Below are 27,076 nucleotides of genomic sequence, written 5' to 3' on the forward strand. Positions count from 1 at the left end.
ACACCACAGCCTGTTGTGCTTCTGGCTGAAGCCTTATTCACCACACCAGGGCCAGTATTTCCTGTGAGGCAAGCTTTGCCACAATCATTGCCTGTGCTGCTGACTTAGGGTTACGGTTAGGGTTAGGGTTTAGGGTAATGGATAAAGTTAGGGTTAGGGTTAGGGTTATGGATAGGGTTAGGGTTAGGGTTAGGGTTATGGATAGGGTTAGGGTTAGGGTTAGGGTTATTGATAGGGTTAGGGTTTATGGTTTAGGGTTAGGGTTAGCGATGAATTGGACAAAAATCATCCAAAACAAACTTTTTATTAGTGTCGACTCTTTGAGTGGTGAGCAGTGAGTCTTTCCTCCGTAGGACAGTTGCTTAGAGTTGTAACTATACGCAGGAGGAAGCTGCCATCTTTGCCACACCACAGCCTGTTGTGCTTCTGGCTGAAGCCTTATTCACCACACCATGGCCAGTATTTCCTGTGAGGCAAGCTTTGCCACAATCATTGCCTGTGCTGCTGACGTAGGGTTAGGGTTAGGGTTATGAATAGGGTTAGGGTTAGGGTTATGGATAGGGTTAGGGTTAGGGTTATTGATAGGGTTAGGGTTTATGGTTTAGGGTTAGGGTTAGCGACTAATTGGACAAAAATCATCCAAAACAAACTTTTTATTAGTGTCGACTGTTTGAGTGGTGAGCAGTGAGTCTTTCCTCCGTAGGACAGTTGCTTAGAGTTGTAACTATACGCAGGAGGAAGCTGCCATCTTTGCCACACCACAGCCTGTTGTGCTTCTGGCTGAAGCCTTATTCACCACACCAGGGCCAGTATTTCCTGTGAGGCAAGCTTTGCCACAATCATTGCCTGTGCTGCTGACTTAGGGTTAGGGTTAGGGTTTAGGGTAATGGATAGGGTTAGGGTTAGGGTTATGGATAGGGTTAGGGTTAGGGTTATGGATAGGGTTAGGGTTTATGGTTTATGGTTAGGGTTAGGGTTAGGGTTAGGGATGAATTGGACAAAAATCATCCAAAACAAACTTTTTATTCGTGTCGACTGTTTGAGTGGTGAGCAGTGAGTCTTTCCTCCGTAGGACAGTTGCTTAGAGTTGTAACTATACGCAGGAGGAAGCTGCCATCTTTGCCACACCACAGCCTGTTGTGCTTCTGGCTGAAGCCTTATTCACCACACCAGGGCCAGTATTTCCTGTGAGGCAAGCTTTGCCACAATCATTGCCTGTGCTGCTGACTTAGGGTTACGGTTAGGGTTAGGTTTTAGGGTAATGGATAAAGTTAGGGTTAGGGTTATGGATAGGGTTAGGGTTAGGGTTAGGGTTAGGGTTATGGACAGGGTTAGGGTTAGGGTTAGGGTTATTGATAGGGTTAGGGTTTATGGTTTAGGGTTAGGGTTAGCGATGAATTGGACAAAAATCATCCAAAACAAACTTTTTATTAGTGTCGACTCTTTGAGTGGTGAGCAGTGAGTCTTTCCTCCGTAGCACAGTTGCTTAGAGTTGTAACTATACGCAGGAGGAAGCTGCCATCTTTGCCACACCACAGCCTGTTGTGCTTCTGGCTGAAGCCTTATTCACCACACCAGGGCCAGTATTTCCTGTGAGGCAAGCTTTGCCACAATCATTGCCTGTGCTGCTGACTTAGGGTTAGGGTTAGGGTTAGGGTATGAATAGGGTTAGGGTTAGGGTTATGGATAGGGTTAGGGTTAGGGTTAGGGTTATTGATAGGGTTAGGGTTTATGGTTTAGGGTTAGGGTTAGCGACTAATTGGACAAAAATCATCCAAAACAAACTTTTATTAGTGTCGACTGTTTGAGTGGTGAGCAGTAGTCTTTCCTCCGTAGGACAGTTGCTTAGAGTTGTAACTATACGCAGGAGGAAGCTGCCATCTTTGCCACACCACAGCCTGTTGTGCTTCTGGCTGAAGCCTTATTCACCACACCAGGGCCAGTATTTCCTGTGAGGCAAGCTTTGCCACAATCATTGCCTGTGCTGCTGACTTAGGGTTAGGGTTAGGGTTTAGGGTAATGGATAGGGTTAGGGTTAGGGTTATGGATAGGGTTAGGGTTAGGGTTATGGATAGGGTTAGGGTTTATGGTTTATGGTTTAGGGTTAGGGTTAGGGATGAATTTGGACAAAAATCATCCAAAACAAACTTTTTATTCGTGTCGACTGTTTGAGTGGTGAGCAGTGAGTCTTTCCTCCGTAGGACAGTTGCTTAGAGTTGTAACTATACGCAGGAGGAAGCTGCCATCTTTGCCACACCACAGCCTGTTGTGCTTCTGGCTGAAGCCTTATTCACCACACCAGGGCCAGTATTTCCTGTGAGGCAAGCTTTGCCACAATCATTGCCTGTGCTGCTGACTTAGGGTTAGGGTTAGGGTTAGGGTTATGGATAGGGTTAGGGTTAGGGTTATGGATAGGGTTAGGGTTAGGGTTAGGGTTATTGATAGGGTTAGGGTTTATGGTTTATGATTTAGGGTTAGGGTTAGGGTTAGGGATGAATTCGACAAAAATCATCAAAAACAAACTTTTTATTAGTGTCGACTGTTTGAGTGGTGAGCAGTGAGTCTTTCCTCCGTAGGACAGTTGCTTTGAGCTTGTAACTATACGCAGGAGGAAGCTGCCATCTTTGCCACACCACAGCCTGTTGTGCTTCTGGCTGAAGCCTTATTCACCACACCAGGGCCAGTATTTCCTGTGAGGCAAGCTTTGCCACAATCATTGCCTGTGCTGCTGACTTAGGGTTAGGGTTTAGGGTAAAGAATAGGGTTAGGGTTAGGGTTATGGATAGGGTTAGGGTTAGGGTTATGGATAGGGTTAGGGTTTATGGTTTATGGTTTAGGGTTAGTGTTAGGGTTAGGGATGAATTGGACAAAAATCATCCAAAACAAACTTTTTATTAGTGTGGACTGTTTGAGTGGTGAGCAGTGAGTCTTTCCTCCGTAGGACAGTTGCTTAGAGTTGTAACTATACGCAGGAGGAAGCTGCCATCTTTGCCACACCACAGCCTGTTTTGCTTCTGGCTGAAGCCTTATTCACCACACCAGGGCCAGTATTTCCTGTGAGGCAAGCTTTGCCACAATCATTGCCTGTGCTGCTGACTTAGGGTTACGGTTAGGGTTAGGTTTAGGGTAATGGATAAAGTTAGGGTTAGGGTTAGGGTTATGGATAGGGTTAGGGTTAGGGTTAGGGTTAGGGTTATGGACAGGGTTAGGGTTAGGGTTAGGGTTATTGATAGGGTTAGGGTTTATGGTTTAGGGTTAGGGTTAGCGATGAATTGGACAAAAATCATCCAAAACAAACTTTTTATTAGTGTCGACTCTTTGAGTGGTGAGCAGTGAGTCTTTCCTCCGTAGCACAGTTGCTTAGAGTTGTAACTATACGCAGGAGGAAGCTGCCATCTTTGCCACACCACAGCCTGTTGTGCTTCTGGCTGAAGCCTTATTCACCACACCATGGCCAGTATTTCCTGTGAGGCAAGCTTTGCCACAATCATTGCCTGTGCTGCTGACGTAGGGTTAGGGTTAGGGTTATGAATAGGGTTAGGGTTAGGGTTATGGATAGGGTTAGGGTTAGGGTTATTGATAGGGTTAGGGTTTATGGTTTAGGGTTAGGGTTAGCGATGAATTGGACAAAAATCATCCAAAACAAACTTTTTATTAGTGTCGACTGTTTGAGTGGTGAGCAGTGAGTCTTTCCTCCGTAGGACAGTTGCTTAGAGTTGTAACTATACGCAGGAGGAAGCTGCCATCTTTGCCACACCACAGCCTGTTGTGCTTCTGGCTGAAGCCTTATTCACCACACCAGGGCCAGTATTTCCTGTGAGGCAAGCTTTGCCACAATCATTGCCTGTGCTGCTGACTTAGGGTTAGGGTTAGGGTTTAGGGTAATGGATAGGGTTAGGGTTAGGGTTATGGATAGGGTTAGGGTTAGGGTTATGGATAGGGTTAGGGTTTATGGTTTATGGTTTAGGGTTAGGGTTAGGGTTAGGGATGAATTGGACAAAAATCATCCAAAACAAACTTTTTATTAGTGTCGACTGTTTGAGTGGTGAGCAGTGAGTCTTTCCTCCGTAGGACAGTTGCTTAGAGTTGTAACTATACGCAGGAGGAAGCTGCCATCTTTGCCACACCACAGCCTGTTGTGCTTCTGGCTGAAGCCTTATTCACCACACCAGGGCCAGTATTTCCTGTGAGGCAAGCTTTGCCACAATCATTGCCTGTGCTGCTGACTTAGGGTTACGGTTAGGGTTAGGGTTTAGGGTAATGGATAGGGTTAGGGTTAGGGTTATGGATAGGGTTAGGGTTAGGGTTATGGATAGGGTTAGGGTTTATGGTTTATGGTTAGGGTTAGGGTTAGGGATGAATTGGACAAAAATCATCCAAAACAAACTTTTTATTAGTGTCGACTGTTTGAGTGGTGAGCAGTGAGTCTTTCCTCCGTAGGACAGTTGCTTAGAGTTGTAACTATACGCAGGAGGAAGCTGCCATCTTTGCCACACCACAGCCTGTTGTGCTTCTGGCTGAAGCCTTATTCACCACACCAGGGCCAGTATTTCCTGTGAGGCAAGCTTTGCCACAATCATTGCCTGTGCTGCTGACGTAGGGTTAGGGTTAGGGTTATGAATAGGGTTAGGGTTAGGGTTATGGATAGGGTTAGGGTTAGGGTTAGGGTTATTGATAGGGTTAGGGTTTATGGTTTAGGGTTAGGGTTAGCGACTAATTGGACAAAAATCATCCAAAACAAACTTTTTATTAGTGTCGACTGTTTGAGTGGTGAGCAGTAAGTCTTTCCTCCGTAGGACAGTTGCTTAGAGTTGTAACTATACGCAGGAGGAAGCTGCCATCTTTGCCACACCACAGCCTGTTGTGCTTCTGGCTGAAGCCTTATTCACCACACCAGGGCCAGTATTTCCTGTGAGGCAAGCTTTGCCACAATCATTGCCTGTGCTGCTGACTTAGGGTTAGGGTTAGGGTTTAGGGTAATGGATAGGGTTAGGGTTAGGGTTATGGATAGGGTTAGGGTTAGGGTTATGGATAGGGTTAGGGTTTATGGTTTATGGTTTAGGGTTAGGGTTAGGGTTAGGGATGAATTGGACAAAAATCATCCAAAACAAACTTTTTATTAGTGTCGACTGTTTGAGTGGTGAGCAGTGAGTCTTTCCTCCGTAGGACAGTTGCTTAGAGTTGTAACTATACGCAGGAGGAAGCTGCCATCTTTGCCACACCACAGCCTGTTGTGCTTCTGGCTGAAGCCTTATTCACCACACCAGGGCCAGTATTTCCTGTGAGGCAAGCTTTGCCACAATCATTGCCTGTGCTGCTGACTTAGGGTTAGGGTTAGGGTTAGGGTTATGGATAGGGTTAGGGTTAGGGTTATGGATAGGGTTAGGGTTAGGGTTAGGGTTATTGATAGGGTTAGGGTTTATGGTTTAGGGTTAGGGTTAGCGATGAATTGGACAAAAATCATCCAAAACAAACTTTTTATTAGTGTCGACTGTTTGAGTGGTGAGCAGTGAGTCTTTCCTCCGTAGGACAGTTGCTTAGAGTTGTAACTATACGCAGGAGGAAGCTGCCATCTTTGCCACACCACAGCCTGTTGTGCTTCTGGCTGAAGCCTTATTCACCACACCAGGGCCAGTATTTCCTGTGAGGCAAGCTTTGCCACAATCATTGCCTGTGCTGCTGACTTAGGGTTAGGGTTAGGGTTAGGGTTTAGGGTAATGGATAGGGTTAGGGTTAGGGTTATGGATAGGGTTAGGGTTAGGGTTATGGATAGGGTTAGGGTTTATGGTTTATGGTTTAGGGTTAGGGTTAGGGTTAGGGATGAATTGGACAAAAATCATCCAAAACAAACTTTTTATTAGTGTCGACTGTTTGAGTGTGTCACGTAAAGGAATGTTATTTTTCTGTCACTATGTTATTATTCACATGCACAATCATTATTTCATCATTACTTCATTAGTCTATCACCTATCATTATCATTATTCGGTTATCATCCTTATTATCATGTATCATTTACCACATTCTAGATGCAATGCTTTATCATACATAGCACCAGTACAGTGGTGGGTGTAAGTCAAATAAGGACACTCAACTTTTGGTGGCCTGGTCCAACAATCTTACACAACAGAACACTCGTCTTACACAGTTGTTCTGTTCTATGACCATAAATGGGGAACATCTGGTTTCGAGTCCGGGAAGGGTTGTTGTTGTTCTGATAAGATCATGTCCAGGAATTGTTCTGACGTCATAAAGACTATAAAGCTTTCTGTTTTGGGGATGAGCGAAGAGACTGGCTCCCACGCGCTGTAATACGTGTGTTTAATAAATCACTTTTTGGACACTCCCTGGGACTCTGTCTGCGCTTACTTTTCCTTCCAAATCAAAAGAACCTCGACATTTTGGTGCCGAAAACCCGGTTTGGGGGGAAAGAAGACGCGCTGCGGGGGAGCGGAGCTCCTGGGGAGTGCCAAAAGACGGTGGAAACCAGGGGAGTGACCCACTGGGTGACAAAAACCGCGGTATAAAAGGTCAGTACCACCTGTTGAATAATTTTTATCCAAAGGTACTAAATGGGAAGTTAAAACTAAATTGAATGTTCACTCTGGGCCTTCTGCTGGGTTCTGTCCGTAGTGATTTTATTTAATTAGGATAATTAGTGGTAAAAGTTTGATAAAATTCTCTCAAAAGTTATTGTTGTTTATTTTAGGGGGTTTTCTGTGTTTTTTGTGAGGTTTTTTGTGGTGATAAAGCTAAGAGGCTTGGTTTGTGAGAGTGAGAATTAAGTGAGAGTGTGGAGTTAGATGCCAAGCACTCTCTAAGATTAGGGAATTCGGACGCATTGGGTGGTAGAAACGCGGTTTCGGGCGTCAGGTAAATGAAAACTGAGGGGCTGAGAGTCCCCAGGGACGCTTTTAAACAGTGTATAAATTAACCTAGACCGGGGTGAGACCCCGTAGAGCGCAGTGTTCAGCGTGTAGCGGCGACAGGTGATCGCAGACGTGCGTTCATCACTGACGGTGTTCAGGTAGCTCGGGTGGCCTCCCGCGGGACTTCGGACACCCGTTAAAGGTCAGGTAATCAAGGATTACCTTTTACTGTGCTGTTTGGCTGAAGGGTGCGACCCGGCCGTGACTATTAACGTGGGTGACAGTGAGCTTTAAGTAAAGCTGAACGCGTGAGGTTGATCCCTTGACGCAAGACGTGGAGCGACCTGTTAACTTGCGGGGAGCGGTTTTAAATTAATTAGGGCTTAGAAATCTGACCGTGGCCGGTGAGGGCGTTCCCGACGCGGGGTTATTGATCATCAAGGCTGGTTCTGTGGACCAAGGTGAAGCCTGGGCTTAGAGCTTTCAAATTAGTCAAAAACTTAGGAATACTGGCATCTATACGGGCCCGTGTATGTAAATAGTGTGTAAATACCGGTGGAGAAGCGCTCATATTGTTTAAAAGCTTGCATGTATAGGCTTGCTGTTGTGTGTGGTGGAAAAAAAGAGAAAAGCGTCTCTGCCTCTCTGTCTCAAGCAGCTGCAAAGGAGGGGGCTTGGTGAACCCTGCAGTGTGTGTGTGTGAGTGTGAGGAGAAAGAGACAAAGGGGGGCAGCGCATGTGCCTATCGAGTATTAAAGGGAAAAAAAAAAAAAATGTTTTCCTCTATCTGTTTAATTAGGTGTACCGATACAGAAGTGATAAGGAACTGGTGAATAATTTGTCTTGGCATCTGGCGTCGTTTCTCATGTTGATACAGGCCTGTGTATATAAAATGTATATAAAATAAAGTGTAAATCTGCTGTGTAAATTGCTTCTATTGATTATAACTGCTGTGAAAGTGATTTGATACAGAAGCTGAGTGTATGAGGATTAAACAAATAGTGTATGTTTGTGGTGTGTAGAAATCAAACTGTGACGTCAATTGGGGGGTTTGGTTTTATATTTTTTAGAGGAAGAGAAACTGCGGTATCGAGTCTGTGGCGCAGTTTGAAAATTTGTGAGGTGCACAAGAATGGATGGCACCCGCTCTGTGTGCCGTCTAGGACGTTGTCCAGAATAAGCAGAGAAAGACGTGTCTCACAGAGAGTTTGAACGGTACTGCGACAAGCAGGAAGTGAGTGTGAGCCAGCCTTGAGGGGCGGGTTCACAGGCGGACTGAACGAGGAGTAAAATGTGTGTGTCTCTGTGAAAGAAAAAGGTGGGGGCTGAGTAACCAGCCTGTGCATGTGTGTGTGAATTCCTGGATGACAAAAGAAGGAGAAGTAGTTCAGTTGATTTTCTGTGAAATAATAAGAGTCAAGAAATCTTAGTGAGTAAATTAGTGTTAAGGTAAAGATAAATAAATTGACAGAATTAACAGTGACTTTAAAGGTGATCAAGTACTCAAGGATGAATGGAGAATTTGATGGCTGACTGTATGAGTGAGTAAACAGGTTAATGTGTGCGTGTGAAAATATAAAAAGAAAGAAAAGGGACTAAAATAAACAAAGAAAATAAAAGTGTGGAAGTGTGAGTGAGAAATTGTCTCCAACTGGGGAAGCAGTGATGCTAGAGGTCACCTTCTTCCCCTGCTGGACACAAAATGAAAATTTGGAGTGTTGTGGACGAAAATAATTAATAAAAACATCAAGAAGATTTTTTGTGTTTGCGGTTATGAACAACTAAAAATTCACATTTGGGGTTTGAAGTCAGTAGAGTTCAAAACAAAATAAGTAGAGATGTGTTGTTTTAGGAGTGATGAAAACATCTGCAGTCACAATGAGTAATGAAAGTCTCTCAGTCTGTCGTTTACAGGTGGGGAACGGACCTGGATCAATTCTCCATGGGCGGCAGTCGGAAGAAAATTATAGGTTAAAATTATTAGAAATAAAAATGGAAACACCCAGCCAGAGTTTTTGGCTGAATTGTTTTGCAGTCTCCCATCCTCATCCTGAACAAGCAAACTCCAAGGAAGCTAATGTCTCCCTGAAGACACAGAGTGCAGTTCCAGAAGCATGAGCATGAACATCAACAATGGACAGAAGTCCAAGAGACAATACCAGAGTTCTGAGCAGAGAGGTCCAGCAGCGCTGTGGGCAAACGACATCAGAAAGAGAAGACCCACCATCTAGATTGGATGGATGGAGATGCGTTTCCAGCAAGTTGCAACCTCACTGTGTGTGATGGACTTTTGAGAAGACTGTCTGAGTTTGACATTTGTCATGTTTGGAGCAAGATGGCAATGAGAGAGACAGTTGGACAAAGAGATACACGGGACAAAGCTGAAGAGAACTGACTGCTATTGGACTGAAAAGTGGGAGAAAAGAGCGGAGAGAAAAGGAGCACGTGATGACTGAGGCTGCTGTTGTAGTTTGGGGAATTAAATTGGGTTAAGGAATCCGGGGAGACAAACGACTGCCTGGAAGTGGAGGATTGACACAGTGTCCAGACCACCACAAAAGGGGGAGGAAGACAAGCACTGAGGTATGCAAGAGTACTGTTAGAAAAATGAAGAGACAACACCACACCTTCACATGATATGCACTAGACATAACATAAAATCATACATGAAGTGTAACACATTAAATGAGGGCATTTGTAGATGGGGTTAACAACACAGTGTGGTTGCCGATGGTAACCTGCAAACATTGGGGTTTAGCTGTGCCTGACTATGACAGAGTTTTTCATTTGGAGGTTTCTGAAACAAACTAAGGAGTGAACGGAGTGTTTTTGTTTCAGAAAAAAGGGGGGAGGTACATAAAAGGATACATAGAAATGGAAAATGTATTAACCCGACTAACATACACACACGCGCGCACACACACACACACGCGATCAGCTCACTAGGATCAAACACAATTTTAAGAAGGTAATACTGTTACCAGCATCCTGTCTGGTTTATTGAGTGGGTTGAGAACTGATACATAGATTGAATTAGTATTATTTTGTGAACAGAATCCTGCACCCAGAGTTTAAATGAGTGAAACTAGCAGATTTTTGGTTTTGTTTTGTTTTGTTTTTGTGTCTGAAGTATGGGGAAAGTTTTACCATTGCACCAAGTTTAGAGTTGGTATTTTTTCACTTATAAGAGTGACAAGTCCTAAGACCGGGCTTCTGTATTTTTATTTACTTTTGTTTTTCAGTTTTATCTTTTACTTTTTCATTTTATTTTTATTTTTATTTTTATTTTGAACAGTGCACTGAGTTTGTTTGTGAATTTCTTTTCTTTAAGCAGATCTGCACGTTGGGAATTAAAAGCGCTACACGTCGTCCAGGAGATTGTTGCAAGTGAGTTTCTCCACATTAAAATGGGCTCTGGAGAAAGCCACTTATTTGGGACAATTAGAAAATGAGAGTCCCGGCCTAAAGAGGATTCGGCGAGGTAATCCGATCTAAAGTTCTTCTTTTTCTTTTTGAAATGACGTCATTTTGCTGAGGGTGGAGATCAAATGCGACGATGGTTTCCACTATCAGCAAAGAAAGAATGAATGGATGAATGAATGGAAATAAAACAAACTGACTGACTGGTAAAAGCTGACAAAAGCTGATAAGACTTGACCACGACTCAAAGTTAACCTCCACCTAGACAGGACGAAAGGGTGGATGAATTTATGTGTGTTTCTTTTACAGGAGCAGAGAGATGACAGCAACATCCGAGGTTGCGGGAGCTGTGGCCTGCCGATTTAACTTTTAACTGCCACTTTCTGTGTTTGTAAATTTACCAGGGGTGTGTTATTCATGGGTTTGTGTTGTGTGTTGCTCACAGAGGTAACTGTGAGAAAGTGTATACACCTGCGCAGCGCTAACATTTGCATTTTTCTACAGCATTACAGTTCTTCATGTGGTTTGATCATGTGATTTACCACAGGACAATTGATTGACGTTTGGTTTCCTACTACAGGATTTCTGGGCTTATGTGTGAAGAAACTGTGTTTATAGGTGATGACGCCTGATCACCGGGATGGTCAATGTGTGTTGCTAATGTTTGTTTTGCTTTTGTTAAGGGTGCATGTGGAGGATTCGGTAGAAAACAGACAAGTGACATGAGGAAACAAATAAGAGATGTAGTGTTTATGGAATAGTTCAACATGGAGCTCACTAGCTGGCCACTTTTTGAGCTCCTAGTGATAAATGGGTGGAGTGACATTGCTTAAGGAAAGTCACTGAGTAAATTGTGGAATAAATTGGGATGATTCATGATTGGAGACAAATTATGGTAATAATAGTGAGTTAATGATTGGAGAAAACTTGAACATGATACTTGTCTGTTATGCTGAATACTTTATTGCTCTCGTGATCTATAGTTGGTTGTAAATAAGAAGTTTGATTTAACAGATTTGTTTTGCAGGATACAGGCTCCAGGTTGAGCGGGGAGTTAAACAGGCTTAACATGTAACTGCTGACTAAGGTTTTTACACAAGGTTACAGGTTGGCAGGAGATTGTTTTAGAGAGAAGGTGCAACATTTTCGTACCTGTCTCATTGGGGAGTTGAAGCATGGAGGAAGCCATGTGCAAGAGGAGGTGAGTATCATAAAGTGTAAAGGTCACTCCTCGGGGACTGGCATGGTGGCCAGAGGAAATCAGGAAGCCGATCGAGCTGCGAAAGAGGCAGCAGGCTATAAAGCACTATGGCAGATTGTGCAGATAAGCGTGGAGGAAGAAGTAGGAGTCAACGTGTTGGAGGAGGCCAGGAAGGCCCAAGAGGAGGCGGCCCCGGAAGAGAAGGGGGTCTGGAAGAATCGAGGAGCATGGGAAGAAGGAGGTCTCTGGCGGGGACCTGACGGACGACCGGTGTTGACCACTAACCTAGCGGAACAGAAGATTGCAGAAGCACATGGGCTTGGCCATGTGGGTGTGGCCCAGATGGAGAGACATCTGTGCCATTGGTGGCATCCCTTTTTGAGGGATATGATTAAGGAAAAAGCTAGGACGTGCCTGATCTGTGGGAGGCACAATTCAAAGCCAGTGATTAAACCAGAGGCAGGTAGGTTCCCCGTTCCAGAAAGACCAGGGGAAGAGAGTGTCCCAGGGGAAAGTGGAAAGAATGAATCTAAACCTGAAAAATAAAATTGCTAAAATTTCTGCTCAGACGGGGCTAAATTGGGTTGCAGCCCTGCCAATTGCATTGATGATAATAAGATGTTGTGTTAATCAATCCACAGGTTTCACGCCATATGAGCTGTTGACAGGACGACAGTTTCCAGGTCCTTGGACAACAGTCCCGGCGGAAGAAAGTATAAAAAGTAATAGAAAACATGCTGAATGTTGGAAAGAATTAAAAGCTCTTGTGTCTAGTTTTACACAACAGGTTGGAGTAGGAGTGAATGCGGTTGATCGTGCCATCCCTGACGCCAAAGCAGTGTGGCTGAAGGTCATTAAGCGCAAGTGGAGAGATCCGAGGTGGACGGGGCCATTTGAGGTGACTGCTCGTACTACCAGTGCGGTTCGGTTGAAGGGAAAGGGTGAGACCTGGTTCCATTGGTCTCAATGCGCAGTGGCGGACGAGAGCTTACTCGAGATAAGCTCCACCCAAAGTAACACGAGGGGGAACATAGAGGCAGAATAATCCTCTCCCCCTGTGCAGCGGTTCTCCCCAGCAGTCTACCTGGGGGGACGAAGAAAGAAGAGGAGCGTCACGTGCCGAGCATCAATTCATTCCAGGCTCATGATAGGCTAGGGCTCTAGTCTAAAGTAGTTGATAGTTTAAAGCAGTCATAATAGTTTTGTACGTTAATCATATATTTTTATACTCATAATTGTATACTCATATTTTTATACTCTTATTACGAAGTTTAAAGTAAAAGTAAAGGAGCCTGGGGACAGTGATCATGAAATTGTGGGAAAATTGGAAATTAATGGGAATGTTGGGGTTGATAAGTGTTGTAACGTGTTTGTTTGTTCATTGGCAGACAGGTGAATTGCCCAGACGCAGAGGTCTATCCGCTCCAAAGTCCAAACCGATCGAGTCGTCGAGAAAATTCAAGCGTGAGGTTGGCTTAGGTGGGAACGATGGGTGTCTCAAAGCCAGTGGGGGAGTCGAGTTTGGGTATGTTAATGGGTCCACGACAGCATTCACATTCGATTTGTGTGAGGTAGTTAGATGCCCAGGAGACGGTAGCAGCTGGAGAACATATGATGTGTGGATTTGTTATCACCCTATGGTGTGTTACCCTAAGTCTGTGTGGGGCCCATCACAGGAAGGAGACATTTACAGTTATATAACGGATCAGTGGTGTTCTTGGCAGGATGTGGTTGCTTGGACAGGAGTAGGATGGCAGCCAACAGTTCCACAGGCCCTTGAAGGGATAGCCATTCAGAAAGATTATTCTGTTACACATAACCCTGTCACTCTCTCCCTAGGACCGTGGACTAGACTTCTGGAGGCAAACTATGACGGAGGGGCGTTCTATTTAGTAATAGGGGTAGATAAACCAGGGACTGATCCAACAGGGATAATTCGGGTGAATTTATTCAATCCAAGATCTAAACCGGTAGGGAATGACACTGTAATGAATCTCACAGAGCAAATGGATCCCTTAGAGACAGTTACTTACCAGGACTCAGAAGAGAAATGGTTTGTTGCCACAGATTACACTAGATTGAAACCTCAGGAGTTAATAGAGCGTGCCACAGGTTTTGGTGATAGGAATCTTTGGTTAGATTGGGTGGCTCAAAATGCTAAAGAGCAGGCAGTGGTTGATTGTGTTGCTTGTGCTACAGCTAGGCCTCGTCTGTTCACTGAACCCGCTCCTCTGTATCCAGAGGATGAGTGGGGTTATGATTGTATGCTGAGATTAACTAGAGAGGCAGTGAACACAGGTAACTGCACCACTTTGTCAGGTTTATATCCGCCAATTGATAAACGTACACAACCAGGTTCATTCACACCTAAAAAGATAATGTGAAAAGATTTTACTTTATTACCTCTATGTTTAGCTTATTTAAATTGCAGAGTAATGCCTGTACATAGCGTGTCAGCAAATTCTTTAGCTGGAGCAAAGTGATCACATGAGGAAGTTGCTTAAGTTAGACAAACACCCACATGTATTGTTTTAACCCACTACAAGATCGTTAATCAACTTGTTCCTCTTCGTCTTGCAAGCTTGCATCCTGTGCAGCCTCGTATGCAAGCAGCAGATAAGAAGTTGTTTTTTCCTAACTTGTACTCCACCCATGAGTGTTACGTGAGAGGACAGTATATAATAAACTCTGAGCGAATGCCTGGCGCGCTTTGCCTACACTTTCTGTAGTCGACGGAAGGTGTCAGGTAATCGTCCATGTACATGAATTAACTCTGGGCCCGTGATTCTTTGCTTTCCTGAGGTTTTTCTCCTTACATTTCTTGGTCCTCCGAGTCGGAGTTGGAAAAAGCAACTCAATTGTTGTGACTCCAAACCAGAGATCTACGCTGTATCCTGTCGTCATTGGGACCCCGCACCGAGGTTTTTTGACACCCTCCTCCATGGAAGGAGTGGCCGGTGTTCTTATCAGTGGTCCACGACGCTGGGATCCAGTGAAAGACCTCAAACATAGATGGAGAGATCTTGGAAAGGTAAAAGAATCCACTCAATCACACTCGCGTAAAACAGAAATAGGTTTCACCCGCCGAAAGGGTTTGACAGTCTAATCCACTGTACGGATTTTAAAAAATACGTGTAATAAGGTTAACCCACTGTAAGGGTTCATAGGACTAATCCGCCGAAAGGATTGTAAAGTAAAACACGTTAAAGGTCTCACCCGCCGTAAGGGTTTAGGAGTGACCCGCCGTAAGGGTTTAGGAGTGATCCGCCGTAAGGATCTGCGCGACTGTGTATAAATGTTTGTGTGTCGGAAGTAAGTTAACTTTTTTGACAGCACATTAAGTTGCTGAACTACTTCCTTTGTTACTGTCTTTTTATTTAATCAGCCCACCAAACTCACTGCTGACGAGCAGTGGCTAGAGAAAAAATGTCCAGGCGCCGGACAATTTAGTGTTTATACATGGAGATCAAAGTAGTTTAAAGTAGTTTAAAAAGGGTTGGAAATAGACCCGACTGAATAATGAAAAATAAACGAATGGCAAAATTAAATTACAACTTATCTTTAATGTATTCATACTAATAATAGCAAGGATAACAACCTGTAAATTGGTGTTAATGATAAAATAATATTAATATGAAGAGGTACCTCAGTCAGTTATGATGCGAGGTAGATAATTGTTGAAAGTAATCTGCATTAAGCTTAGGGTTGCTCAAATTCAGTACAATGACATATGAAGTAAAATAGGTAAATATTTTAACTAATTAAGTGCATAGAGGCACTTGACCTGCTTGAAAACTTGTCATCCTGGATGAGACTTTGCTGAGATATAGAGCAAACCTATAATAACAACTAATATGCTGAACCCTGTATGAAACAGCTGAAAACTACATGACGGAGAAGCTGAATTGAATATGAAAGTGCAAGTCTTTGCCACTGTGGGGCAAAGCACGCAACCACTGTGTGAGGTTGCGTTTTGGTTTTTTCTGAGCTGATGATCAAGCTACACATTATCAGATCAGAAGCTGGCTGAGAACTCTTCAAAGAGAGGGAAATAGAACTGTGATAACTGTGATAACTGGAATGTGCAGAGTTTCCGTGAGCAGTTTTCCTGCATCTTGACTCATGTGTGTAGAGTGTTCATAGCATCATGTTTTTGTTTATTTGTTTTGTTGGGTTGAAAAATAGTTAAATAAACTTGTGATCATATTTATGGATCACGATAGCACATGCCATTGGCCAAATTATTTATTTACGCAGATGAAAAAAGTGAGTGTTAATGTGTCTGACGTCACAGTGTTTTTGTGCGCTGTGTAAAAGTAATTGCCTCTGATTGTGAGAGCGGTGATTCTGCAGGTCACCAGCTAAAAAAAAAAAAAAAAAAAAAAAAAAAAAAAAAAAAAAAAAAAAAAAAAAAAAAAAAAAAAAAAAAAAAAAAGGAGTAAAAGAGAGACAAAAATTACATTGTAGATGAAAAATAATCATAGGAAAAAGGTTTTGTGTTGCTCAGCCAAGAGCAACTACAATCTCATTTTCTGCTTTTAAGAAAGGACAGTTCACAAAAACAGAGAGAGAGAGAGTTGTGTGTGTTGGTTAAGCAGTGATAATAATAATGACAATGTCTTAGTTTGAAAAGCAGACCTGAATCAATTTTCCACATGCAGCGGTCGGAAGAAAGTTATAGTTTAACATCATTAAAAACATTCAGGCCAAGTTTCTGGCTAACTTATTTACAGCACCATGTGTCTCTTAAACTCACAAGCGAGCTCTCACTCCTCCCTGAAGACAAGGAATGCAGCTCCAAAGAGCAATGACATGGCAGATAAAGAGACAGCAGCAAAGTCCTGGGCAAAGAGTCCCAGCAAGCAGCAGCAGTGCGGACAAACAGCATCAGAGTTGAAGAGCAAACCCATCATCCTGAATGATTGGATGAATGGCACTGTGTTTCCAACAAGCTGCAACTTCACTGTTCATGTGACAAGAACGTTTGAGGAGAACTGAGGAGACTGTTGGAGTTTGACATTTGCCACTTTTGGAGAAAATGGCAAGAAGAGACAGTGGAACACAGGACAAAGCTGAAGGAGAACTGCCTGCTATTGGACTGTTGAAGTGGGAGAGGACAACAGTGAGAGGAGTGGTGAGAACACATAGGAATTTTGTTGTTTAATCTGGGAAATCAAAATTTGGGTTAGCAAACCTGGGAAAAAGAAAACTGACTGCTTAAGTGGGAAAATTGTGAAGGAGTCTGAAACACTGCAAAAAGAAACATATACAAAATCACACACACACAAGCAGAACATGCATTAACCCTACTAACACTTCCAAACACAAGAGAGCTCATGAAGATTAGACAACATCTTAAGCATGTGAGTCTGTTTATCATCTTGTCCAAGTCACTTAGTGTGATGCAAAGATCAATGGACTCATAGCACATTAGTTACAAAATGATTAAATATAGCAGAGAAATGTGTAGGAAAGGCAGCTTTAAGAACATGCCCTGCTGGATATGCAGCTCCACAGACATGTATTAAACCTGCCTAATAACACAAACACACATGCAATGAAAATTAGCTTGTTATCTCTCATCAGTGTTAAAATAGGGTAAATTTAACAGACACTTGTTATCAAATGCTGAATTTATCCAAAAATAAAAAATAAAAAATTGACTCTCTAGGTTGCAGGACAACAGTTTAACTTTTGTGGGGAAAAAGATTCTGGTTTGACCAACCAGAAATCAGACAATAAATTTAGTTGTTAATACAGTAAATTGGGAGATGTTTTCTGCTTGATTGATGCAGCACAAGTAATTTACTGTATGAGGGAAATTCTATTTTTGTGATAACATTTTGAACATGCATTTCTGTTGTCCTGTCATCTTAGTGGGTTAATGGCTGATATGCAAATTAGTTGATCGTTCTTAGATTGAGGAAAGGTGACTGAATTCTAGCACGAGTGAATGAGATGTGTTGGAGTTTGTTAGAGTGGAGACTCTAAAACACTGAGTTTCCTGTTTTGATGTGTGAGTGTATCCTGTACCTAGATACACAACTCTGAATACGTCAGAACAAACTTCTTTTGTGAAGTGCATGACAACATGTCACATGTTTTATAATGAAGGGAAAAAGGAAAACTGAATAAAATGTGTGTGTGGCCTAAATGAGTGAGAAGCACAGATCTGGGGATTAAACTCATAGCTAATAACATATTAGGCTTATGTTGTGTGTTGTGCAGCTGATGGTTGGTTCGGAGTGAATCTAGCTGATAATTTTTCTTTTGTTGTGAAGTTGAGCCTGCCAATTAGTATGATGGTATGATAAACCATGCTAATGGCATGATTTACCCTCCTGAGATGAGGAGCATGTGTCATGACTTAACAAGGCCTTTTTATTTTGATACTTTCACAGTGCACTGAAAGTTTTGTTTGATAATCTCTGTTTAAGCAGATCTGCACGATTAGAAGCGCTACACGATACGTCGTCAAGAAAATTGTTACAAGTGAGTTTCTCCACATTAAAATGGGCTCAGGAGAAAGCCACTTATTTGGGACGATTAGAAAATGAGAGTCCCTGCCTAAAAAGGATTCAGCGAGGTAATCCGATCTAAAATTCATTTTTTTTCTTTTGAAATGACGTCATTTTGCTGGGGGTGGAAATCAAATGCGGCGATAGTTTCCACTATCAGCAAAGTAAGAATGAATGAATGAATGAATGAATGAATAAATGGAAATAAAAACAAACTGACTGACTGATAAAACCTGACAAGACTTGACCACGACTCAAAGTTAACCTCCACCTAGACAGGACAAAAGGGTGGATGAATTTATGTGTTTCTTTTTACAGGAGCAGAAAGATGACAGCAACATCCGAGGTTGCATACCGATTTAACTTTTAAATGCCACTTTCTGTGTTTGTGAATCTACCAGGGGTGTGTTATTCATGGGTTTGTGTTGCTCACAGAGATTACTGTGAGAAAGAGTGTATACACATGCGCAGCGCTAACATTTATATTTCTTTTCTACAGCATTACAATTCTTCTTGTGATTTGATCATGTGATTTATACCAGAACAACTAGTTAATGTTTTTCTACTACAAGATTTCTGGTTTTATGTGTGAAGAAGCTGTGTTTACAGGTTATGAGTGGTGATGCTGTTACACTGTGTTTTAGGGAAAATGTGAAGGTTATTTTGATTGAGCCAGTTTTTAAGCAAACTTAATATGCAAATCACACTAACATCTTTTATTGCAGGATTATAGGTCCGAGGTGGTGCTGCTCCAGAGGGGGAGATGCCCTGATGTTGCCTGAGACATGATCTAGCTAACCTTTTTCTTTAAGACAGGAATCTGGTTTTGATGAGTTGACTCATGGGAGTCTCCATGCGTCAAGAGGAGGGGCCCAGGATTAACATGAAACAATGAATTAACATTAAACTATATTTTATATGATTTTTGCAGCGATTTGTGTGATTAACAGTTCATTCAACGGGTATCAAACCTATGCAAGTGGTGCATCCATGTTCAGATGAGGCTTTGATGGCCTATAAGTGAAGTTCACTGAACTAAAGAATGTGGTTTGATGATTGTTGACATGTTCTCCAAATAGAAGTTTTTCCTCCTAGCAAGGAAATACAGGTGCAGCAGTCATCTCCTGAGAAATCTTCAGAGGCCCAGTGAGAAGCAAGAACCATTCCAGGCATAGCTGACAGCCCAGGCAGTGGTTGAGGTCAAAGGTCGAGCTGATTGGGGCCCATCATGAGATCAGACTTTGGAGCCACAGCAAGGACCACGAAACTGTGTTGGAATGAGAACTGTGCCAAGGGGGATTTCCAGAGGCCAACAGAGGAGATTGTGGACAACAGACGGGCACCTGAAGGATGAGGGGAGCGTGCCAAGCTCCATCGACAGCGCAGAGGGAGTCCGAGGATGACATCATGATTCTGTGAAAAGCACAGGAACCAGAAGCTATGGTGGTGATGACAGCAGTTTCCTATGAACATCACCTAATGCTGTGTCACTGTACTGTGCATACAATGACACTCTGAAGACTGCTGGGATCATAACAGCAGTAAGATAACTGGACCCAGCACCCTTTCCACAGAGGGGTTTTTCTGCAGTAGAAGAGTCATAGGTATTCCTATCACAGGACAGAAAGTTCTCCACGCCCTTTTCCCATGGATAGGGACTGGAAAACATGCTGGAAAAAGATTCGGCTTGTTCCTCAATGCATCCTGCAAGGTCAACGAGGGACATAACCAAGAAATGGACGCTCTCTGAATTGCTGTAATGCAATATCGTGTAGCACTGGACATGATCCTGGCTGAGAAAGGAGGATTGTGTGTCTTATTCAACACCATGTGCTGCACCTACATACCAGATAATGTACATTCTTTAAACATGGCTTCAGATTCTAAAGAGACTGTTGATCGGCATTGGAGTTTTCCTGGTTTTATTTTACTTTATTATATTTTATTTTATTTTGCTTTTCTTTACTTGTGTTATACCTTGTTTAAAGGCTGTAATTTCACAGATGATAAGTTTATCACTCACGCAGATGTACCACAAACCGATGAAGATCATGAAGACTTCTTTTCCTATTTGTTAAATGAAGATGAAGTGCAACTAATTATGTAGTAACTAAAAATGTGAAAGACAAGTAGTTACTTACTGATGACTATGATATAGACTCTGATACAAGTATCTAAGTTGCCCATAAAAACCAGCAAATGCATTCTATGATAAACTAACTGAAAATACATGTTGTAAAAATTTATGTCCTGATAAATGATATGCGTTTTGCCGTACAATTCAAATTGCTAAACACAGGCTGGAATGTGAAAAGATTTTACTTTATTACCTCTATGTTTAGCTTATTTAAATTGCAGAGTAATGCCTGTACATAGCGTGTCAGCAAATTCTTTAGCTGGAGCAAAGTGATCACATGAGGAAGTTGCTTAAGTTAGACAAACACCCACATGTATTGTTTTAACCCACTACAAGATCGTTAATCAACTTGTTCCTCTTCGTCTTGCAAGCTTGCATCCTGTGCAGCCTCGTATGCAAGCAGCAGATAAGAAGTTGTTTTTTCCTAACTTGTACTCCACCCATGAGTGTTACGTGAGAGGACAGTATATAATAAACTCTGAGCGAATGCCTGGCGCGCTTTGCCTACACTTTCTGTAGTCGACGGAAGGTGTCAGGTAATCGTCCATGTACATGAATTAACTCTGGGCCCGTGATTCTTTGCTTTCCTGAGGTTTTTCTCCTTACAGATAATTATACATGTTTTGAGTTCTCTACAGACAGTGTGAGATATACGTTAGGAAGAATTGATCCAAGCTGGTGTCAGAGGACAATCCCCGGTAGGACTACCAATAATGTAAGTGACCCAAGTACTATTATAGGCACCTGGGCAAGGGGTGGGCTATATTATTATTGTGGGCAGTACACCCTTTTGGTGCAGGTTCCACTGGGGAGTGTGGGAACATGTGCTTTGGTGCGCCTAGGAGCACCTTTGATGCTGATAGGAAATAGAGTAGAGACAGTTCCACAGCTAGACACTGGTGTGTTGACAGCCAGACGTAGGAGAAGTGTTAGAGGTGTGCATAAATATGACCCAAGATGGGACTCACCAACCTGGATTGACTCAATAGGAGTTCCCAGGGGAGTTCCAGATGAATATAAGTTAGTTAATCAGATAGCGGCCGGTTTTGAGAGTGTGTTTCTATGGATAACTCCAAATAAAAATGTTGATCGCATTAACTATGTTCATTATAATGTGTTGAGACTCTCTAATCTCACTAGGGACGCGGTAGAAGGCCTTGCGGAACAATTGGGACCGACGTCGTTAATGGGAATCCAAAATCGCATGGCCCTTGACATGGTGTTGGCTGAGAAGGGTGGTGTGTGTGCCATGTTTGGGGACATGTGCTGTACTTTTATACCCAACAATACGGCCCCAGACGGTACGGTTACTAGAGCGCTTGAGAGTCTGAAAATGTTATCTAAAACTATGCATGAACAATCAGGTGTGAACACTGGGCTGGGAGACTGGTTCACGTCTGTCTTTGGGCAATGGAAGAGTGTTGTTATGTCTGCCATGTTTTCTTTTGTTGTTTTTCTTGCTATATTAATGATCGGATGTTGTCTCATCCCTCTGGTCCGGCGAGTTTTGGTAAAGATGCTGGAGAGAGCCCTGAGCTCTGGCTCGACGGGTTCAGCGGCACCTGAGTCTATGATGCCCTTGAAGGAGATTGTAAGCTGGAAGGATGAGTGAGACAAATCCTGGTGTAAGTTGGTCTCGCAAGCGAGCCCAAGAGGAGGAGTTGTCACGTAAAGGAATGTTATTTTTCTGTCACTATGTTATTATTCACATGCACAATCATTATTTCATCATTACTTCATTAGTCTATCACCTATCATTATCATTATTCGGTTATCATCCTTATTATCATGTATCATTTACCACATTCTAGATGCAATGCTTTATCATACATAGCACCAGTACAGTGGTGGGTGTAAGTCAAATAAGGACACTCAACTTTTGGTGGCCTGGTCCAACAATCTTACACAACAGAACACTCGTCTTACACAGTTGTTCTGTTCTATGACCATAAATGGGGAACATCTGGTTTCGAGTCCGGGAAGGGTTGTTGTTGTTCTGATAAGATCATGTCCAGGAATTGTTCTGACGTCATAAAGACTATAAAGCTTTCTGTTTTGGGGATGAGCGAAGAGACTGGCTCCCACGCGCTGTAATACGTGTGTTTAATAAATCACTTTTTGGACACTCCCTGGGACTCTGTCTGCGCTTACTTTTCCTTCCAAATCAAAAGAACCTCGACAAGTGGTGAGCAGTGAGTCTTTCCTCCGTAGGACAGTTGCTTAGAGTTGTAACTATACGCAGGAGGAAGCTGCCATCTTTGCCACACCACAGCCTGTTGTGCTTCTGGCTGAAGCCTTATTCACCACACCAGGGCCAGTATTTCCTGTGAGGCAAGCTTTGCCACAATCATTGCCTGTGCTGCTGACTTAGGGTTAGGGTTAGGGTTAGGGTTATGGATAGGGATAGGGATAGGTTAGGGTTAGGGTTATGGATAGGGTTAGGGTTAGGGTTAGGGTTATTGATAGGGTTAGGGTTTATGGTTTAGGGTTAGGGTTAGCGATGAATTGGACAAAAATCATCCAAAACAAACTTTTTATTAGTGTCGACTGTTTGAGTGGTGAGCAGTGAGTCTTTCCTCCGTAGGACAGTTGCTTAGAGTTGTAACTATACGCAGGAGGAAGCTGCCATCTTTGCCACACCACAGCCTGTTGTGCTTCTGGCTGAAGCCTTATTCACCACACCAGGGCCAGTATTTCCTGTGAGGCAAGCTTTGCCACAATCATTGCCTGTGCTGCTGACTTAGGGTTAGGGTTAGGGTTAGGGTTATGGATAGGGTTAGGGTTAGGGTTATGGATAGGGTTAGGGTTAGGGTTAGGGTTATTGATAGGGTTAGGGTTTATGGTTTAGGGTTAGGGTTAGCGATGAATTCGACAAAAATCATCCAAAACAAACTTTTTATTAGTGTCGACTCTTTGAGTGGTGAGCAGTGAGTCTTTCCTCCGTAGGACAGTTGCTTAGAGTTGTAACTATACGCAGGAGGAAGCTGCCATCTTTGCCACACCACAGCCTGTTGTGCTTCTGGCTGAAGCCTTATTCACCACACCAGGGCCAGTATTTCCTGTGAGGCAAGCTTTGCCACAATCATTGCCTGTGCTGCTGACTTAGGGTTAGGGTTAGAGTTAGGGTTTAGGGTAATGGATAGGGTTAGGGTTAGGGTTATGGATAGGGTTAGGGTTAGGGTTATGGATAGGGTTAGGGTTTATGGTTTATGGTTTAGGGTTATGGTTAGGGTTAGGGATGAATTGGACAAAAATCATCCAAAACAAACTTTTTATTAGTGTCGACTGTTTGAGTGGTGAGCAGTGAGTCTTTCCTCCGTAGGACAGTTGCTTAGAGTTGTAACTATACGCAGGAGGAAGCTGCCATCTTTGCCACACCACAGCCTGTTGTGCTTCTGGCTGAAGCATTATTCACCACACCAGGGCCAGTATTTCCTGTGAGGCAAGCTTTGCCACAATCATTGCCTGTGCTGCTGACTTAGGGTTAGGGTTAGGGTTAGGGTTATGGATAGGGTTAGGGTTAGGGTTATGGATAGGGTTAGGGTTTATGGTTTATGGTTTAGGGTTAGGGTTAGGGATGAATTGGACAAAAATCATCCAAAACAAACTTTTTATTAGTGTCGACTGTTTGAGTGGTGAGCAGTGAGTCTTTCCTCCGTAGGACAGTTGCTAGAGTTGTAACTATACGCAGGAGGAAGCTGCCATCTTTGCCACACCACAGCCTGTTGTGCTTCTGGCTTGAAGCCTTATTCACCACACCAGGGCCAGTATTTCCTGTGAGGCAAGCTTTGCCACAATCATTGCCTGTGCTGCTGACTTAGGGTTAGGGTTAGGGTTAGGGTTTAGGGTAATGGATAGGGTTAGGGTTAGGGTTATGGATAGGGTTAGGGTTAGGGTTATGGATAGGGTTAGGGTTTATGGTTTAGGGTTAGGGTTAGGGTTAGGGTTAGGGTTATGGTTTATGGTTTAGGTTTAGGGTTAGGGTTAGGGATGAATTGGACAAAAATCATCCAAAACAAACTTTTTATTAGTGTCGACTGTTTGAGTGGTGAGCAGTGAGTCTTTCCTCCGTAGGACAGTTGCTTAGAGTTGTAACTATACGCAGGAGGAAGCTGCCATCTTTGCCACACCACAGCCTGTTGTGCTTCTGGCTGAAGCCTTATTCACCACACCAGGGCCAGTATTTCCTGTGAGGCAAGCTTTGCCACAATCATTGCCTGTGCTGCTGACTTAGGGTTAGGGTTAGGGTTAGGGTTATGGATAGGGTTAAAGTTAGGGTTAGGGTTATGGATAGGGTTAGGGTTTATGGTTTATGGTTTAGGGTTAGGGTTAGGGATGAATTGGACAAAAATCATCCAAAACAAACTTTTTATTAGTGTCGACTGTTTGAGTGGTGAGCAGTGAGTCTTTCCTCCGTAGGACAGTTGCTTAGAGTTGTAACTATACGCAGGAGGAAGCTGCCATCTTTGCCACACCACAGCCTGTTGTGCTTCTGGCTGAAGCCTTATTCACCACACCAGGGCCAGTATTTCCTGTGAGGCAAGCTTTGCCACAATCATTGCCTATGCTGCTGACTTAGGGTTACGGTTAGGGTTAGGGTTTAGGGTAATGGATAGGGTTAGGGTTAGGGTTAGGGTTATGGATAGGGTTAGGGTTAGGGTTATGGATAGGGTTAGGGTTTATGGTTTATGGGTTAGGGTTAGCGATGAATTGGACAAAAATCATCCAAAACAAACTTTTTATTAGTGTCGACTGTTTGAGTGGTGAGCAGTGAGTCTTTCCTCCGTAGGACAGTTGCTTAGAGTTGTAACTATACGCAGGAGGAAGCTGCCATCTTTGCCACACCACAGCCTGTTGTGCTTCTGGCTGAAGCCTTATTCACCACACCAGGGCCAGTATTTCCTGTGAGGCAAGCTTTGCCACAATCATTGCCTGTGCTGCTGACTTAGGGTTAGGGTTAGGGTTAGGGTTTAGGGTAATGGATAGGGTTAGGGTTATGGATAGGGTTAGGGTTAGGGTTAGGGTTATGGATAGGGTTAGCGTTTATGGTTTATGGTTTAGGGTTAGGGTTAGGGTTAGGGATGAATTGGACAAAAATCATCCAAAACAAACTTTTTATTAGTGTCGACTGTTTGAGTGGTGAGCAGTGAGTCTTTCCTCCGTAGGACAGTTGATTAGAGTTGTAACTATACGCAGGAGGAAGTTGCCATCTTTGCCACACCACAGCCTGTTGTGCTTCTGGCTGAAGCCTTATTCACCACACCAGGGCCAGTATTTCCTGTGAGGCAAGCTTTGCCACAATCATTGCCTGTGCTGCTGACTTAGGGTTAGGGTTAGGGTTAGGGTTATGGATAGGGTTAGGGTTAGGGTTATGGATAGTGTTAGGGTTAGGGTTAGGGTTATTGATAGGGTTAGGGTTTATGGTTTAGGGTTAGGGTTAGCGATGAATTGGACAAAAATCATCCAAAACAAACTTTTTATTAGTGTCGACTGTTTGAGTGGTGAGCAGTGAGTCTTTCCTCCGTAGGACAGTTGCTTAGAGTTGTAACTATACGCAGGAGGAAGCTGCCATCTTTGCCACACCACAGCCTGTTGTGCTTCTGGCTGAAGCCTTATTCACCACACCAGGGCCAGTATTTCCTGTGAGGCAAGCTTTGCCACAATCATTGCCTGTGCTGCTGACTTAGGGTTACGGTTAGAGTTAGGGTTTAGGGTAATGGATAGGGTTAGGGTTAGGGTTAGGGTTATGGATAGGGTTAGGGTTAGGGTTATGGATAGGGTTAGGGTTTATGGTTTATGGTTTAGGGTTATGGTTAGGGTTAGGGATGAATTGGACAAAAATCATCCAAAACAAACTTTTTATTAGTGTCGACTGTTTGAGTGGTGAGCAGTGAGTCTTTCCTCCGTAGGACAGTTGCTTAGAGTTGTAACTATACGCAGGAGGAAGCTGCCATCTTTGCCACACCACAGCCTGTTGTGCTTCTGGCTGAAGCCTTATTCACCACACCAGGGCCAGTATTTCCTGTGAGGCAAGCTTTGCCACAATCATTGCCTGTGCTGCTGACTTAGGGTTAGGGTTAGGGTTAGGGTTATGGATAGGGATAGGGTTAGGGTTAGGGTTATGGATAGGGTTAGGGTTAGGGTTAGGGTTATTGATAGGGTTAGGGTTTATGGTTTAGGGTTAGGGTTAGCGATGAATTGGACAAAAATCATCCAAAACAAACTTTTTATTAGTGTCGACTGTTTGAGTGGTGAGCAGTGAGTCTTTCCTCCGTAGGACAGTTGCTTAGAGTTGTAACTATACGCAGGAGGAAGCTGCCATCTTTGCCACACCACAGCCTGTTGTGCTTCTGGCTGAAGCCTTATTCACCACACCAGGGCCAGTATTTCCTGTGAGGCAAGCTTTGCCACAATCATTGCCTGTGCTGCTGACTTAGGGTTAGGGTTAGGGTTAGGGTTATGGATAGGGTTAGGGTTAGGGTTATGGATAGGGTTAGGGTTAGGGTTAGGGTTAGGGTTATTGATAGGGTTAGGGTTTATGGTTTAGGGTTAGGGTTAGCGATGAATTCGACAAAAATCATCCAAAACAAACTTTTTATTAGTGTCGACTGTTTGAGTGGTGAGCAGTGAGTCTTTCCTCCGTAGGACAGTTGCTTAGAGTTGTAACTATACGCAGGAGGAAGCTGCCATCTTTGCCACACCACAGCCTGTTGTGCTTCTGGCTGAAGCCTTATTCACCACACCAGGGCCAGTATTTCCTGTGAGGCAAGCTTTGCCACAATCATTGCCTGTGCTGCTGACTTAGGGTTAGGGTTAGGGTTAGGGTTTAGGGTAATGGATAGGGTTAGGGTTAGGGTTAGGGTTATGGATAGGGTTAGGGTTAGGGTTATGGATAGGGTTAGGGTTTATGGTTTATGGTTTAGGGTTATGGTT

The 27,076-nt window shown here is 43.4% G+C and overlaps 1 long non-coding RNA gene across 1 annotated transcript in view; it reads left to right on the top strand.

The window, feature by feature from the left end:
* LOC146523428 (uncharacterized) overlaps nt 1–23,534 on the top strand; it is a 63,445-nt gene extending 39,911 nt beyond the window's left edge. The window contains exon 8 of the long non-coding RNA XR_014872293.1: nt 23,362–23,534. This is a non-coding gene — a long non-coding RNA (uncharacterized LOC146523428). The remainder of the gene's footprint in view (nt 1–23,361) is intronic.
* The last annotated feature ends 3,542 nt before the right edge of the window (nt 23,535–27,076 follow it).

Source organism: Neolamprologus multifasciatus, chromosome 3 (genome assembly GCF_963576455.1).
Source record: "Neolamprologus multifasciatus chromosome 3, fNeoMul1.2, whole genome shotgun sequence".
NCBI lineage: Eukaryota > Metazoa > Chordata > Actinopteri > Cichliformes > Cichlidae > Neolamprologus > Neolamprologus multifasciatus.